This window comes from Leptodactylus fuscus, chromosome 1, assembly GCF_031893055.1.
Source record: "Leptodactylus fuscus isolate aLepFus1 chromosome 1, aLepFus1.hap2, whole genome shotgun sequence".
NCBI lineage: Eukaryota > Metazoa > Chordata > Amphibia > Anura > Leptodactylidae > Leptodactylus > Leptodactylus fuscus.
The window spans coordinates 340,451,605-340,471,500 of record NC_134265.1 but is presented as its reverse complement, the minus strand read 5'-3'; positions in this window follow the sequence as shown (position 1 = coordinate 340,471,500).

Here is a 19,896-nt window from a genome sequence, read left to right as displayed (position 1 = left end):
AGGATGCTCTAAATGTATACAAGACAGAACACCGAGTGGCACATAGCATAAAACTGTACAAAAAGAAATTTTTGGTGTTGGAAAAAAGTGATCCAGAGAAGAGAGAGCACACTCACACAATAATGTGATCTAGATGTATTCTAACCTGGTTGAGTTGTGTCAAGTCACACCTACATATTGAATTAATGTATGATAGCAGCAGGAGCTCAGGGTGACAAGGCGTCAATGTTCCAGACGGGAGGTGCATGACAGGGAAGAGAGGCCGTAAGCAGCCATTTTCTTGTAGTGTGGACATGCGCAGTCGGCTCTGCCCAGGCCCGATGCCTTGCAGAGTGAATTCAGAGCCGGAAGATGCCGCGGGGAAGCTGCACGGAGAAGACTTCTCGGAGGATCCAGCCCAACCCTCACTCGTAGACTTGGTAAGTTCTATTTGATCAAACGTTGCCTACCCCTGAAACGAGCATTTTTCCCCCATAGAGTATAATAGGATTCGATATTCGATTCAAGTAGTCGAATATTGAGGGGCTACTCAAAACAAATATTGAATATCGAGTATTTAACTACTCGCTCATCTCTATTCAGTACTTCATTAGTTGCTATGGCTGAGGAGAGAGACAGTACTGCTCATGCACCTCCCTCTCGCCCAATCGGCACATGTGCGGTACTGTTTGTCTCCTTAGCCATGATGACCACTAATACTGCACATACACATGCCATTGCTCTATCACCACATGGACTGACTAAGGGAAGGGCTCTGGACTTATTGGCTAGAACCTTGTTGTGGTGACATAGCCACGTTAAGGGAGGAGTTTGGTAAGAGTCCTTAAATGAGGGGGGCACATAGATGGGGACTCACCTTCTACCATGAGTTGGTGAGAGGAATGCCCACCCTACCCCTTTGGCTTTATGGTTTATGGACTGGTTTCTTTGGTGTTGGTTGTTTTTTTGTTCTTTATTTCTTTTGCAGTTGCTTCTTGTCACAGTGTGGCGGGATACCATGCACAAGATATACGGTGAAAGTCACTCCAACGTACCCACTGTATTCCAGCGGGGCATTCAGGATGAAGAGGAAGAGGAAGAAGGTGTATGGTGGGTATGCAATGTTGTCTGGATGTTACAAGCTGTTCATATAAAGCTGAGGCCACATATTTCCAGAACTTAAACGTGTGTATGGTTTTCTTTATGGTTAAATCTAAAGGCCAGTCACTAAGTAGAAAGAGTGGTAAGCTATGTCCAAGAAGTCTTGAGAAGAGGGCTGGGATGATGGCTCCAACTAGAAATATCTTCTTTTTTTTTTGTGGTAGTGGACAGTACAATGGGTGTCATGTAAAATAACAAACAAGTGTGTCGATGCCCCGGGTGCAACAAGAATCTGATTTATAAAATATACAAAATACAAGTCTAGCAACATCAAGTTATGTCGAGAAACCTATTGCAGTGCCATAAACGGCCCTGTAGTTTCTTGTGTAGTGATTTAGGAGATGGCAGACTACCTTTTACTTTCCTGTAGTGTAATGTCAGGTTCTGCAGGTCGTAGTTCTATTATACTGCATGAAAACTAGATAAATATAGAATAACATGAAATGGATTATAAGGAGAAATCAAGGATTTTGTATCCTTTTTATAGACTTCTCACCGTACATGGTAACGGCAGTATCTGTGCGCCAATATGTTATCAAGACACAAAGGAAAGGTCAAGACTGTCCACACTGCACCTTTATGTATAGGAAAGATTGCACATTTCCTTGCTGCTCTTCAGGTCACCCCAGCTGATAAAATCCCATTTTACTTTCAATTTACTCTCTTTGCATTGACCTTTTCTACTGACTACATAAAAATTTTACAGTTTGTTCAAAGGTTTTTGTGAAAACTGGTTGAAGTTTTAATGGGTTCCTATGAATAAAGAAGATTTGACTAGTGCTCACTCCATGGTATATAGAGAGGGGACTATCTCTATTCTGGTTCGGATTGTGCTTAATATGTAAATGGTAAATCTTGACTCTTCTTATCTGAAATAACTAAGCTTCAATGTACCGAGAATATGTGAATAATGCTGTACTTATTTCATTACTAGATGTTTTATAATATACTATAGTTACAATGTCTACATTCATTTCTGACGTATCTCTCTTTGGGCTGGGGACAGTCTTTTTTTTGTTAGAACTTTTAACAAATTTAGAAGGAGCACCCAATGATAATCAGAATATAGAAGGAGCGCCCAATGATAATCAGAATATAGAAGGGGTGCCCAGTGATAATCAGAATATAGATGGGGTGCCCAATGATAATCAGAATATAGAAGGGGTGCCCAATGATAATCAGAATATAGAAGGGGTGCCCAGTGATAATCAGATTATAGAAGGGGCGCCCAATGATAATCAGATTATAGAAGGGGCGCCCAATGATAATCAGAATATAGAAGGGGTGCCCAATGATAATCAGAATATAGATGGGGGACCCAATGATAATCAGAATATAGAAGGGGTGCCCAATGATAATCAGAATATAGATGGGGGACCCAATGATAATCAGAATATAGAAGGGGTGCCCAATGATAATCAGAATATAGATGGGGGACCCAATGATAATCAGAATATAGAAGGGGTGCCCAATGATAATCAGAATATAGAAGGGGTGCCCAGTGATAATCAGATTATAGAAGGGGCGCCCAATGATAATCAGATTATAGAAGGGGCACCCAATGATAATCAGATTATAGAAGGAGCGCCCAATGATAATCAGATTATAGAAGGAGTGCCCAATGATAATCAGAATATAGAAGGGGTGCCCAATGATAATCAGAATATAGAAGGGGTGCCCAATGATAATCAGATTATAGAAGGGGTGCCCAGTGATAATCAGATTATAGAAGGAGCACCCAATGATAATCAGAATATAGAAGGAGCGCCCAATGATAATCAGATTATAGAAGGGGTGCCGAATGATAATCAGAATATAGAAGGGGTGCCCAATGATAATCAGATTATAGAAGGGGCGCCCAATGATAATCAGATTATAGAAGGGGCGCCCAATGATAATCAGATTATAGAAGGGGTTTCCTAAACTTTACCCATCTGCCCTGTCTCCAGTATGACAAAAAGATTATTGAGCCTTGCCCCTTGGCAACTTTGTTCTCTACAAGATTTCTGCAGGAATATGCAGAAAATCCTGGAGAATAACAAGTGCCGGCAAGATTATAACCTGCTTTATCATTCATTTCTAGGTTTAGTGCGGAGCAAAGCCTCAAATATGTAAGATGTTATTTTTTTCTTATACCTTTTGATTTAGATATATTGTAGAATAGGAAATGTTACTTCATTCACAGACATAGAGAGAACGTATGAAAAGCCATGCACCACAATTGTTGTACTAACAACTAGCTATTTTTTGTGCTACTTTTTCATAGATTGTATCATATTGTCCTGTTTCTGTCACTTTCGCCACTGTTCTAAAAGGCATTGCTTGTTAGTAAGGGACAAGTGTGCCCATAGCCTGACACATTTAGGAGAGGTAGTCTGGAAGGCAAGTTCAGGTCATACACAGGAACACAGAAGGACAAACAGGAGGTTCAGGGTCAGGATCAAAATAGAAGCGCGGGAGGGAGCTGTCACCAGGTATACTGAATAGCCAGCAGTGGACTAGAGCCAAAATGAGGCCTAAATAGCCTCTGATCCGCCACTGACCCCGGAAATGAGTATTCCGGTCCCAGGAGGAGACTGGAATCCCCCGCAGACTATTGCAGAGGATCTGGCCTACCTCCAGTAGGGACCGGAAGTGCCAACCTGACGCAGAAGACAGAGTGGACCGGCAGCCTCTGTACAGCGCAGTGGAGGCTCCGGCCTGGAGCTCTGACATATAGGCCATACTTTGTTGTTGAAACTTTAGCTATGCTTTAAGCCTGGCCAAATTCAATATATACAACAGAGATGTTGCTGAATCCTTGTTCACCATAGTAATGCATGCTTGGTCTGGCTAAGTGAGCTTGTCAACAGACACTTCTGGCTGTCTGGTGATCTGGAAAAGTTATCCTACTAATATTATAAGTGTGAAAGTTTGTGTGTTTGGATGTTTGTGAGTTTGGATGTTTGTTCCTCAATCACGCTAAAACGCCTGGACGGATTTGCGTGCAATTTTCCACAAACATAGTTTTCCCTTAGGATTGAGTCAGAGGCTACTTTTGGTGCCACTAAACAACATGGCTTCCTAGCAGGAGACTCACAAAAGCAGGACTCCTAGCCCCAGCTATAGACTCACACACTGCCTGGCATTTCCTGCCTCAACCTGCCTGCACAATCCTTACTGTCACCTCAGGAGTAGCCCTCACTCTACTCACTCACATTTAGCTATAGCTTTCCACTATATAACACATCACATTGTCTGTATCACGACATACACAATACAACACATCACATTGTCTGACACAATACAACACATCACATTGTCTGACACAATACAACACATCACATTGTCTGTATCACGACATACACAATACAACACATCACATTGTCTGTATCAAGACATACACAATACAACACATCACATTGTCTGTATCACGACATACACAATACAATACATCACATTGTCTGTATCACGACATACACAATACAACACATCACATTGTCTGTATCACGACATACACAATACAAAACATCACATCACATTTGCTAGCCCACCAAACTTTTTAAAGTACTTTTACAGTTTCACACGTCTGTGTCCGCCCAATTCTCAAATCACCGCAGACGAAGTCGCGGGTAAAAGCTAGTTGGGTATATAGAGATTCAGGAAATTGGTAAATTGAGATTCAGTGAATTGGGTATTTTGAGATTCAACAGGCCGATTCTTCTTCCTCCTGACTTCTTCCTTGAATCTCGAAACAACCTTACATATTTGATGGTCATCTAGTCAGACAAAAATCTATCCAGAGGACAGTGACCATGGCCATCTTCAGAACACAACTCTTCACATTTACACAAATATTGCCACATTAAAGGGAGTGTCGCCAGAACCCAGAATATCAACCCCAACTTATTGATAGGTTAGGGTCATCTGAAGTAAATGTTTTTTCCCCATGTGAATTGCTGCCTTCATTGCAGAGATATCGCTATTTTTGTTAGTTGAGCTCTTTGGAGCAATGAGGACTTTGCCGCTCACACCTTTGGAGAAATGATAAGGACATATGCGTTTTTTCCCCTATGGAGGCCAGAATACTCTTATTATTATTATTAGGATAGAACTGTCTCTACTTCACGTGGAAGAAACCTGCCACATAGCTTATCAGATCCTTGCTCCATGCTGACAAAGTATAAAGACCAGAACTCATCAGTTCACAGATCTGTCCTCCGGGTAACTAACACTTGCATCATACTGAAAGCCTCGGAGTGACACATTCATTTACAGGATAGCCACATTACACCATTTCACAGACACTCAATCTCTTTTTCAGGAGTGTTTTGCATATTCCATCTAAGGAAAAATTGTGTGAAGTCTCCTGCTGTGTTCTCCTAAGAAAAGTTGCTATTTCATCAAGTCTTCAAAGAGATCTTAGAGATGTATGTATACTATTGTTATAGGCTGCCCCAGCCACCAACATGCTATTGTGATGTATAGCCCACTAAACTGACTAATAAACCTTCATTCAACTGAAAGGTCAAAATAAATATTTTAGTAGCCAATTTGCAGAGACGATAGATGGACACAATGCAATAATAACATATATGTGTGGAATGTAACTAGGAACTAAATGTCAGATTGGCTTATCTTTTAATACAGCTTTTACTAGGTAGAAAATAGATAGATGGATAGATAGATAGATAGATAGATAGATAGATAGATAGATAGATACAGATAGATAGATAGATAGGAGATAGATAGATAGGAGATAGATAGATAGATAGATAGATAGATAGATAGATAGATAGATAGGAGATAGATAGATAGATAGATAGATAGATAGATAGATAGATAGATACAGATAGATAGATAGATAGGAGATAGATAGATAGATAGATAGATAGATAGATAGATAGATGATAGATATGAGATAGATAGATAGATAGATAGATAGATAGATAGATAGATAATAGATAGATAGATAGATAGATAGATAGATAGATAGATAGATAGGAGATAGATAGATAGATAGATAATAGATAGATAGGAGATAGATAGATAGATAGATAGATAGATACAGATAGATAGATAGATAGGAGATAGATAGATAGATAGATAGATAGATAGATGATAGATATGAGATAGATAGATAGATAGATAGATAGATAGATAGATAGATAGATAATAGATAGATAGATAGATAGATAGATAGATAGATAGATAGAGAGATAGGAGATAGATAGATAGATAGATAGATAGATAGATAGTATATACCATTCCCACACTGCCTTGCCTCCTACCCATGGCATGTTAGTCTCATATTTGCACATTAATGTTCTTTTTTCATGCTCCTTTATTCCATTTTGGCCTTCTGCCTTTGTTTTCATTAGAAGAACTTTCATCTGTATCCCCCATAGAGTTGCTGTAAATAAAGTATTTTGTGCTACCCTCGGTTTTAATGCTCATTCCATCAGAGCTATTGAACTGAGCAGTAATGAGTTCCTTACATGATATCCTCCATCTTCATCCATCTGTTCCCTTTTGTCCCATTTTATGTTACACTGCAACAATCCGAATTTCGTCTGCTTTGTTTATTCACAAAGACATTTAATCTATATCTCCAAAGGCTTCCCTAATGTCAAGTCTTTGCCTGTCTATATGGATGTATTTATATATTGCACCAGCCCAATACATGTATATGGTATGTCACTTACTCCACTCGCACAACCCTCAAGTATAGTGAGTGGGTTTTTCTATTTTCTTTGTACTATTATTTCATGACAAGGGCATTACCAACTTGGTCCTTGCTCTTCTCTCTTCATACCCTTACTATCTGAAATAAAGACTCAACATATTTTTCTTTGGGTTGGGTTTGGGTTCTTTGGGTTAATTGGCCACAGCAGCCATTTTATTAAATAAAATATTAAATAACCAAATGCAAATACAAAACCAAACACTGTAAACCACTATCGGGTCTACTCCAGCCCTTATCTGTAAACCAGATGAACGACAACGGAGGTCCTCGAGGCCCAAAAACCCATTTCCATCTAAAAGTTCCCTTGTAGGACAAGCTATCTTACCCCCAGCCATTCCATACCAGCTCGGGGACACCAAATTTTTAAAACATCTTAGTGCTCATTCTGTCCCCTTGGCCAAACAGGCCAAACCCCTTAAATACACTTTAAACCAGAACCCAAATTCAACCAAACTCTGCCAATGGTTTGGGAAGCCAGCCCTTACCATGGGGCACTCCCACCCAAAAGCATTACCAAATCCACCAACCTCAAGGACTCCTCACTGCCAAGGCTATTTTGACAATAGTCTCTCCCTTAAACTAACCACCCCCTTAACACCTGTTCCCAAAATGTTCCCAACTGTCTCTCACGTCTAGCAAGTTGAAAGATTTTGGCCAAACTAGGCGTGTGAATTTTTCTGCCAATAATGTGCCATATTTGCCAGTGCACCAAAGAACCAAATATACGCCACGTTTACACCAGTATAGAATATAACAAATCCATTGTGTACCCTTCTGAGCACCTGTGGACTAGAAAGACATACAGTATTACATCTGGAGAAGGCTAAACGTGGTCAATCAATAATAATGATATAATAAATAATAACAATAACAATAATAATAAACTGAATGGGTGCCCCTACCTGCTTGCTGGTCCTATCCTAAGCAATTGGCGACAACTGGTCGACGGGCCGTTCCTATATATGTGACAACACAGTACGCAGACAAGACAAACAGCAACAAAGGGAGGTCAGCTAGCCAAGGGTCCAGTAACGGTCGAGCAACACAGTACAGAAACAAGATCCAAGAGAATAGTCAAAGGTAAGCCAGAGGTCAAGAATAAGAATACAAGTAACAAAGAGCAAGAGAAACACCAGCGAGTACGAGGCAATAGCAAGCACCAATGTGAATGTGAACAAACAATAAATAGAAGGGAAGAACCCGCCCCAGACCTGATAGGAAGATAGGCTGTCAATCACACAGGCAAGACAAACATTAACTATAAGGGTAATTTCACATTGAGTTTTTGGTCAGGATTTTGAGGCTGTATTCGCCTCAAAATCCTGACCAAAAAGATGGCTCCCATTGACATCAACTCCGTCTGAACTTACCCTTAGGGCTTACCCAAAGGACACCTCAGGTTGTGGTCCAAAAAACGGATAGCTGCTACTGAAAGCCGGTGCACTGCACTGGCATCCAGCCACGCAGTCCACTCCGGATTAGCCCCAATGAATGGACCTAGTCCAGAAGAGGATGTGTCTTCAGGCTGAATCACAAGGCGAAACAGCCTGAAGAGTGAACATTGGGGCAACGTGGTGGCTCAGTGGTTAGCACTACAGCCTTGCAGAGCTGGAGTCTTGGGTTTGAATCCTGCTAAGGACAACATCTGCAAGGAGTTTGTATGTTCTTCCCATGTTTGCATGGAATTCCTCCCATACTCCAAAGACATACTGATATGGAAAAAATGTACATTGTGAGCTCTACATGAGGGCTCACAATCTTAAAAAAAAGAGTATCTTGCTTCTTTTTTCCAGGAAAAAAACTCCTGAGCGGCTCCCATTGATTTCAATGTGAGCCGTCTTTTTGTTCAGGATTTTGAGGTGGATATGGGCCCCAAAATCCTGACCAAAAATGTCCGTGTGAGGGGCAAAGGTAAACCAAGGTGAAGGAGATGAGTGTGGTGGTAAATCAATTACCAAGGTGAGGGAATGGGACAGTGTTCATACAACACAAGATGAACCCCAAGCAAAGAATCAAAACTGAACTCGCCCCCGAAAAGACCCCTGAGTATAATGATAGCAGCGGTAGCAGCTGTCACCGGGCCCCTAATGTTCCGGGCCCTGTGGCAGCTGCCTCTGCTGCTATGGTGGTAGTTACGCCACTGGTTGGGCCCCATAGCAGGTATGTCTACTACCCCAGTAGTTATAGCTTAGCTGATGCAAACCTTTTCTGCATCTACTGCTGATGCAGATTTAACATACTGCAAAAACCTGGCAGACCTCATTATAGTGTTTAGGGTCCGCAGATTTCTGTGGGTAACTGCTTATTTAGTGGACAAGCTTTCCATCTCGAATGACGAGCAGCCAAACTCTAGTATGAACCAAGCGTAATCTAAATCTACACTACCTATTAGTTGGCTTAAAAATTTTTGTAGATTAAGGCTATCTCGTCTGAATTTGCACTGTCTAGCCTTTAGATAGCATTAGTAAAGTTGGGCCTATATGTTCATAAATCCTGATAAGAGTGACATAAACATGACAAGATGATGGGAGTTCCAGGAATACTCAGAAAAGCATCAATTTAGTTTCATAAATAGAAACAATATTACGAGACATTTGTGCCAGAAGACAATCTTTATATAAAGTTCCGTGTGATGCCATATGGTCCTTCATATGGCTCCATATTACATAACTATTCTCATATAGCAGCGTAGGGTTCCCAGTGGAATATGCTGCATTTCTGTCAAATTCACAAGGAATCAGGGGCCAAATGGTGGCTCAGTGGTTAGCACTGCAGCCTTGCAGTGCTGGGGTCCTGGTGTTCAAATCCCACCAATGGCAAAAAAACATCTGCAAGTAGTTTGTATGTTCTCACTGTGTTTGCATGGATTTCCATCCCATATTCCAAAGACATACTAAGGGAGAAATGTACATTGTAAGCTCCATGTTGGGTGCACAATCTACATTTAAAAAAAAAATCATAAGGAATCTGTAAAATTTCTGCAGTCTCCCATATGAAATTGAAGATGTAACAAAATACAATATCATCCTATAACATTTAGAGATGAGCGAACACTAAAATGTTCGAGGTTCGAAATTCGATTCGAACAGCCGCTCACTGTTCGAGTGTTCGAATGGGTTTCGAACCCCATTATAGTCTATGGGGAACATAAACTCGTTAAGGGGGAAACCCAAATTCGTGTCTGGAGGGTCACCAAGTCCACTATGACACCCCAGGAAATGATACCAACACCTCTGGAATGACACTGGGACAGCAGGGGAAGCATGTCTGGGGGCATAAAAGTCACTTTATTTCATGGAAATCCCTGTCAGTTTGCGATTTTCGCAAGCTAACTTTTCCCCATAGAAATGCATTGGCCAGTGCTGATTGGCCAGAGTACGGAACTCGACCAATCAGCGCTGGCTCTGCTGGAGGAGGCGGAGTCTAAGATAGCTCCACACCAGTCTCCATTCAGGTCCGACCTTAGACTCCGCCTCCTCCGGCAGAGCCAGCGCTGATTGGCCGAAGGCTGGCCAATGCATTCCTATGCGAATGCAGAGACTTAGCAGTGCTGAGTCAGTTTTGCTCAACTACACATCTGATGCACACTCGGCACTGCTACATCAGATGTAGCAATCTGATGTAGCAGAGCCGAGGGTGCACTAGAACCCCTGTGCAAACTCAGTTCACGCTAATACAATGCATTAGCCAGTGCTGATTGGCCAGAGTACGGAATTCGGCCAATCAGCGCTGGCTCTGCTGGAGGAGGCGGAGTCTAAGGTCGGACCTGAATGGAGACTGGTGTGGAGCGATCTTAGACTCCGCCTCCTCCAGCAGAGCCAGCGCTGATTGGCCGAATTCCGTACTCTGGCCAATCAGCACTGGCTAATGCATTGTATTGGCGTGATGAAGCAGTGCTGAATGTGTGTGCTTAGCACACACATTCAGCTCTACTTCATCGGGCTAATAGAATGCATTGGCCAGCGCTGATTGGCCGAATTCCGTACTCTGGCCAATCAGTGCTGGCCAATGCATTCTATTAGCTTGATGAAGCAGAGTGTGCACAAGGGTTCAAGCGCACCCTCGGCTCTGATGTAGCAGAGCCGAGGCTGCACAAGGGTTCAAGCGCACCCTCGGCTCTGATGTAGGAGAGCCGAGGGTGCACTTGAACCCTTGTGCAGCCTCGGCTCTGCTACATCAGAGCCGAGGGTGCGCTTGAACCCTTGTGCACACTCTGCTTCATCAAGCTAATAGAATGCATTGGCCAGCACTGATTGGCCAGAGTACGGAATTCGGCCAATCAGCGCTGGCCAATGCATTCTATTAGCCCGATGAAGTAGAGCTGAATGTGTGTGCTAAGCACACACATTCAGCTCTACTTCATCGGGCTAATAGAATGCATTGGCCAGCGCTGATTGGCCAGAGTACGGAACTCGACCAATCAGCGCTGGCTCTGCTGGAGGAGGCGGAGTCTAAGATCGCTCCACACCAGTCTCCATTCAGGTCCGACCTTAGACTCCGCCTCCTCCAGCAGAGCCAGCGCTGGCCAATGCATTCTATTAGCGTGAACTGAGTTTGCACAGGGGTTCTAGTGCACCCTCGGCTCTGCTACATCAGATTGCTACATCTGATGTAGCAGTGCCGAGTGTGCATCAGATGTGTAGTTGAGCAAAACTGACTCAGCACTGCTAAGTCTCTGCATTCGCATAGGAATGCATTGGCCAGCCTTCGGCCAATCAGCGCTGGCTCTGCTGGAGGAGGCGGAGTCTAAGGTCGGACCTGAATGGAGACTGGTGTGGAGCGATCTTAGACTCCGCCTCCTCCAGCAGAGCCAGCGCTGATTGGTCGAGTTCCGTACTCTGGCCAATCAGCGCTGGCCAATGCATTCTATTAGCCCGATGAAGTAGAGCTGAATGTGTGTGCTTAGCACACACATTCAGCTCTACTTCATCAGGCTAATAGAATACATTGGCCAATCAGCGCTGGCCAATGCATTCTATTAGCTTGATGAAGCAGAGTGTGCACAAGGGTTCAAGCGCACCCTCGGCTCTGATGTAGCAGAGCTGAGGGTGCACAAGGGTTCAAGTGCACCCTCGGCTCTCCTACATCAGAGCCGAGGGTGCGCTTGAACCCTTGTGCAGCCTCGGCTCTGCTACATCAGAGCCGAGGGTGCGCTTGAACCCTTGTGCACACTCTGCTTCATCAAGCTAATAGAATGCATTGGCCAGCACTGATTGGCCAGAGTACGGAATTCGGCCAATCAGCGCTGGCCAATGCATTCTATTAGCCCGATGAAGTAGAGCTGAATGTGTGTGCTAAGCACACACATTCAGCTCTACTTCATCGGGCTAATAGAATGCATTGGCCAGCGCTGATTGGCCAGAGTACGGAACTCGACCAATCAGCGCTGGCTCTGCTGGAGGAGGCGGAGTCTAAGATCGCTCCACACCAGTCTCCATTCAGGTCCGACCTTAGACTCCGCCTCCTCCAGCAGAGCCAGCGCTGGCCAATGCATTCTATTAGCGTGAACTGAGTTTGCACAGGGGTTCTAGTGCACCCTCGGCTCTGCTACATCAGATTGCTACATCTGATGTAGCAGTGCCGAGTGTGCATCAGATGTGTAGTTGAGCAAAACTGACTCAGCACTGCTAAGTCTCTGCATTCGCATAGGAATGCATTGGCCAGCCTTCGGCCAATCAGCGCTGGCTCTGCTGGAGGAGGCGGAGTCTAAGGTCGGACCTGAATGGAGACTGGTGTGGAGCGATCTTAGACTCCGCCTCCTCCAGCAGAGCCAGCGCTGATTGGTCGAGTTCCGTACTCTGGCCAATCAGCGCTGGCCAATGCATTCTATTAGCCCGATGAAGTAGAGCTGAATGTGTGTGCTTAGCACACACATTCAGCTCTACTTCATCAGGCTAATAGAATACATTGGCCAATCAGCGCTGGCCAATGCATTCTATTAGCTTGATGAAGCAGAGTGTGCACAAGGGTTCAAGCGCACCCTCGGCTCTGATGTAGCAGAGCTGAGGGTGCACAAGGGTTCAAGTGCACCCTCGGCTCTCCTACATCAGAGCCGAGGGTGCGCTTCAACCCTTGTGCAGCCTCGGCTCTGCTACATCAGAGCCGAGGGTGCGCTTGAACCCTTGTGCACACTCTGCTTCATCAAGCTAATAGAATGCATTGGCCAGCACTGATTGGCCAGAGTACGGAATTCGGCCAATCAGCGCTGGCCAATGCATTCTATTAGCCCGATGAAGTAGAGCTGAATGTGTGTGCTAAGCACACACATTCAGCTCTACTTCATCGGGCTAATAGAATGCATTGGCCAGCGCTGATTGGCCAGAGTACGGAACTCGACCAATCAGCGCTGGCTCTGCTGGAGGAGGCGGAGTCTAAGATCGCTCCACACCAGTCTCCATTCAGGTCCGACCTTAGACTCCGCCTCCTCCAGCAGAGCCAGCGCTGGCCAATGCATTCTATTAGCGTGAACTGAGTTTGCACAGGGGTTCTAGTGCACCCTCGGCTCTGCTACATCAGATTGCTACATCTGATGTAGCAGTGCCGAGTGTGCATCAGATGTGTAGTTGAGCAAAACTGACTCAGCACTGCTAAGTCTCTGCATTCGCATAGGAATGCATTGGCCAGCCTTCGGCCAATCAGCGCTGGCTCTGCTGGAGGAGGCGGAGTCTAAGGTCGGACCTGAATGGAGACTGGTGTGGAGCGATCTTAGACTCCGCCTCCTCCAGCAGAGCCAGCGCTGATTGGTCGAGTTCCGTACTCTGGCCAATCAGCGCTGGCCAATGCATTCTATTAGCCCGATGAAGTAGAGCTGAATGTGTGTGCTTAGCACACACATTCAGCTCTACTTCATCAGGCTAATAGAATACATTGGCCAATCAGCGCTGGCCAATGCATTCTATTAGCTTGATGAAGCAGAGTGTGCACAAGGGTTCAAGCGCACCCTCGGCTCTGATGTAGCAGAGCTGAGGGTGCACAAGGGTTCAAGTGCACCCTCGGCTCTCCTACATCAGAGCCGAGGGTGCGCTTGAACCCTTGTGCAGCCTCGGCTCTGCTACATCAGAGCCGAGGGTGCGCTTGAACCCTTGTGCACACTCTGCTTCATCAAGCTAATAGAATGCATTGGCCAGCACTGATTGGCCAGAGTACGGAATTCGGCCAATCAGCGCTGGCCAATGCATCCCTATGGGAAAAAGTTTATCTCACAAAAATCACAATTACACACCCGATAGAGCCCCAAAAAGTTATTTTTAATAACATTCCCCCCTAAATAAAGGTTATCCCTAGCTATCCCTGCCTGTACAGCTATCCCTGTCTCATAGTCACAAAGTTCACATTCTCATATGACCCGGATTTGAAATCCACTATTCGTCTAAAATGGAGGTCACCTGATTTCGGCAGCCAATGACTTTTTCCAATTTTTTTCAATGCCCCCAGTGTCGTAGTTCCTGTCCCACCTCCCCTGCGCTGTTATTGGTGCAAAAAAGGCGCCAGGGAAGGTGGGAGGGGAATCGAATTTTGGCGCACTTTACCACGTGGTGTTCGATTCGATTCGAACATGGCGAACACCCTGATATCCGATCGAACATGTGTTCGATAGAACACTGTTCGCTCATCTCTAATAACATTTTATAGTTTCTATATTACAGAGCTGCATAATTCAATTGTTGTACAGACCTATAAAACATTTGGGTATATGACCTCTGATCCCTATGATGATGATGTGTAATAGAGGCAGACTTTACATTTTTGGAGCCCCAAGTGAAATTATGATTGAAGTTTCCTCCACTATGAAGTGGGTCCCCGTTTGCAGGTCCAAAAACCTGGGCAAAAATAGTGCAGCATGCTGTGTTATCTTGTCCAGATTACCTATGCCGTACTCAGCGCTGCTCTAGCGCTCTAGCCCCTCACGCTTAGCAGAGAGCAGGTCCTTTCCCTGCCTGCTCTCTGTCTGCTAACGACGCTCGCTCCGCTCCGCCCCCTCTGCTCGGCCTCGCCCACTCTGCTCGGCCCCATCCCCTCCACTCCAACCCCTCCTCCAGGGGGTGGGGGGGTGGCTTTCTGACGTCCGCCTCAGGCGGCACAAACCCTAGGTTCACCCCTGGCCGTACTATTCCATATTTTACTACTCTGCACAGTATAAATCTCCCTTTATTGGCCACCACACAATATAAAACCCCCTTACTAGCCTTCACTCAGTATAACACCCTATATTGGCTGAACAACTGGCATCCTGATGTAGTGTGGAGAGGGCCACATGGCCAAAGCATAGAGGGGCAAGGACAAGAGCAGGGATAGGTGAGTAGTAGAGATGAGCGAGTAGTACTCGATCGAGTAGGTATTCGATCGAATACTATGGTATTCGAAATACTCACACTCGCTATTCGAATGTAAAAGTTTGATGCAGAACCAGCATTGATTGGCCGAATGCTATACAGTAGACCAATCAACGCTGGTTCTTCTCCTACCTTTAGAAGTCTTCTCCATGCAGCGTCCCCGCGGCATCTTCCGGCTCTGAATTCACTCTGCCAGGCATCGGGCCTGGGCAGAGCCGACTGCGCATGTCCGCTTGTAGTGCAGGCATGCGCAGTCGGCTTTGCCCAGGCCCGATGCTGCGCGGAGAAGACTTCTCGGAGGATCCAGCCCGACCCTCACTCGTGGACTTGGTAAGTATAATTTGATCGAATGTTGCCTACCCCTGAAACGAGCATTTTCCCCCCATAGACTATAATAGGGTTCGATAGTCGATTCGAGTAGTCGAATATTGAGGGGCTACTCGAAACGAATATCGAACCTCGAACATTTTACTGTTTGCTCATCTCTAGTGAGTAGTAATATTAGCCCATACCTGTTGGAATAATCCAATATGTAAAGGACAATAAAATACAGAAACAATGCCATTACACAAACCCCCGGTACATACATAGTCCGATATCTGGAGCCCTACTCTAGTACCTGGGGTGTGTTAGGGTCAAATCCACCCCTGGTTCTGGACAGGTCAGCTTGGCATAGAAGATGTCCCTTAAACTGTAGTCGTATATTTTGCTGAAAGAAAGTGACAGCGTATAGCAGCAGAACTTCAGTTTGGGTATGTAATGATGTCCATGGGGATCTGCCTGATGGCACATAATTCTATCGCTATATTGGTTAGTTATTCCACTGAACAGCTGCGGAGGGCACCAGCGTGTGGCACATTGAATTACCCAACTAGGACAGTTTTTCATGTGACGTTCTACTGCCAGGCAATCGGGCTTTAGGGTCTATTTTTCTTAACTTGCCCCTAATGCCATATTCATCCATGGCTGCTTTTTGCATTCATGTCTAATGTTGAAGAGGTTAGAATTGCACTTTAAACATTTACCAGGTTTTTTCACCGTGGGATCTAAGGAACATGTAAAGGTTCTAAAATCGTAAATCTCCTTCAGATTCCTCCAAACAATATAATGTTAATGTTGTTGTCCATCACGCTATATTTTACTTTATTCAATTGGCCTCTAGAGTTAGCCTTCTGCAAATTAAATTACAACTTACATAATTTACTAACACATTTTAACCACAGAGGAACATCAAAATCACATTAAGAATGAAGAAAAAAACATTTGTTATAAATAATTTAGGATCATAAAAATCTAAGGACTTGACCCAGATAAGCTTGTCAGTTCTGGCTTGCAAAGAGCAAGAAATGCAGATTTAACTGCACTGAACGGAGCTGGAGAAAATTGCTCAGACCTTCTCGTAAAAGTCAGGGATTCAGATATAACAATGCTGTTCTCTGACATCCTGCTATAACTCTTTTTAAGGAGTGGTATAAAAAAATTAGGCTCTCCCAGGCGTGCATCGATGGAAAACGGAGACTGTTAGAGAGCGGGGAATGTTAGGTGAGGTCAGGCGTGGAGATAATGTAAATGCCAAGCAAACAAATTTTGACCTACCTTTAGAAAGCAAACTACCGGCAAGTCAGAAAACGACGTGATGCGTGGCGCCATTCTTAAAGAGATAATACAACGAAGAACCGACCATGGCGTGAAATGACCAGAAGAAAAACATTACATTATATCCAAACTAAAACACTCTCTCCCTCTTCATCTCTTTATCTATCTATCTATCTATCTATCTATCTATCTATCTATCTCCTATCTATCTATCTCCTATCTATCTATCTATCTATCTATCTATCTATCTATCATCTATCTATCTATCTATCTATCTATCTATCTCCTATCTATCTATCTATCTATCTATCTATCTATCTATCTATCTCCTATCTATCTATCTATCTATCTATCTATCTATCTATCATCTATCTATCTATCTATCTATCTATCTTCTATCTATCTATCTATCTATCTATCTATCTATCTATCTCCTATTTCTCTATCTATCTATCTATCTATCTATCTATCTATCATCTATCTATCTATCTATCTATCTCCTATTTCTCTATCTATCTATCTATCTATCTATCTATCTATCTATCTTCTATCTATCTATCTATCTATCTATCTATCTATCTATCTCCTATCTATCTATCTATCTATCATCTATCTATCTATCTATCTATCTATCTCCTATCTATCTATCTATCTATCTATCATCTATCTATCTATCTATCTATCTATCTCCTATTTATCTATCTATCTATCTATCTATCTATCTATCTATCTATCTCCTATCTATCTATCTATCTATCTATCTATCTATCTATTTATCTATCTCCTATCTATCTATCTATCTATCTATCTCCTATTTATCTATCTATCTATCTATCTATCTATCTATCTATCTATCTATCTCCTATCTATCTATCTATCTATCTATCTCCTATCTATCTATCTATCTATCTATCTATCTATCTATCTCCTATCTATCTATCTCCTATCTATCTATCTATCTATCTATCTATCTATCTATCTCCTATCTATCTATCTATCTATCTATCTATCTATCTATCTATCTATCTATCTCCTATCTATCTATCTATCTATCTATCTATCTATCTCCTATCTATCTATCTATCTATCTATCTCCTATCTATCTATCTATCTATCTATCTATCTATCTCCTATCTATCTATCTATCTATCTATCTATCTATCTATTTATCTATCTCCTATCTATCTATCTATCTATCTATCTATCTATCTCCTATTTCTCTATCTATCTATCTATCTATCTATCTATCTATCTATCTCCTATCTATCTATCTATCTATCTATCTATCTCCTATCTATCTATCTATCTATCTATCTATCTATCTATCTATCTATCTCCTATCTATCTATCTATCTATCTATCTATCTATCTATCTCCTATCTATCTATCTATCTATCTATCTATCTCCTATCTATCTATCTATCTATCTATCTATCTATCTATCTATCTATCTCCTATCTATCTATCTATCTATCTATCTATCTATCTATCTATCTCCTATCTATCTATCTATCTATCCATCTATCTATCTATGTGTAGATTTTTATTTGCATGCGGTTTGTATGCTTGTGTGGGTTTCCTTTAGAACTACCCTTCAATATTGCATATGGCCATGCTAAATATCTAGGCTTTGCATACAAGAGGATATAAATCTATAAAATGTTCTTCCCTATTACAGAGCAGATATTGTTAGTTGTGCTTTAGGCTCTTCTTTGTGCTTTTGTATAGTTTGTATTATATTAACATAACTTTTCTGATAACTTTAAAACTGCTGGAACTTTATTGCGCCTTTCCGCTCCTTTGCTTCTAGCTACTGAATTAAGAGAACACTAAATCTAGAAAAAGGGAAGACGTGGCTAATCTCTCGGGACACGGAGAATATTTCCTGATATAGTTCACAGTTTTAATTGTAAAGATATTGTATAAAGTAAGATAAAATTAAAAGAACAGAGTAACTTAAGAAATGACAAATTGTATCAGTTTTATGTTAATTTTCTATATTGAGTTTTCTCTTACTATTACGTGTTAGATTTTTGAAACTACATTTTAAGAAAAGAAACCGATCTCAATAATATGTACGATACAGAATATGTGTCATACTGGATTAGTGAATTTTCCTGATTATTGGAAGGTTTTATGGTTACATGGTTGAATTCAGGATCAGAATTTTACACTTTCCACACAAAAGGTACAGAATGGGTTAACTGCACGTTATGGGTGACATATACTAAATACTAAAATATTCAAATATCATAGTTGAGAGATTCTCCAAAAGATACCATATAACAGCACACCTAATGCCTATGGCTCTGTAACATGGATTTGTAGCCAGCCTGTGTTCTGCCATTCATAAGCCATTACATAGTAACTAATGTAACACCCAGGAATAGGGACACTCCTCATATACAAAGAGAAGGCAGCTTTTCCTGAACGTTATCTGAAAGGATAGGTATGCTTTCAAAAAATTCTATAATATAGCAAACATATACAAAACTTTAAAGCCAGGTTCACACAGAGTTTTTTGTCCCAGATTTTGACGCGGAATCCACATCAAAATACGGGTCACAAAACCGCCTCCCATTGAATTCAATGGGAGACTGCCCTATCTTGACACGGACTCCGTGGTGGAAACTGCTGCGGCGTCCACATCAAGACAATCCCTCTGGACTAGGCCCAATCGGAAACCGCGACAGTCGGATTTTGGTCCCGGCTACCTGCGTCAAAATCCGGGACAAAAAACTCAGCCTAACTTTTCAAGGAATACTACCATAGAACCAAACAAGAGGAAGATGAGACTCCACGGACTGTTATACCCCAAACCACCCACCCCACCCCACCCCACCTCCCCATATAGCGGTCACCAACTAAGAGGAAGATGAGACTCCATGGACTGTTATACTGCCTCACCCCCACCCCACCTCCCCATACAGCGGTCACCAACTAGGAGGAAGTTGAGACTCCATGGACTGTTATACCCCAAATCAACCACCCCACCCCCATACTCTCCCCCTCGACTCCAACCCCCCCCCCCACTTTACTAGCTTTGGCAATGCCAAATATCCATTCGGACATGCCAATAAAGCCTATTTGATTTGATTTGAT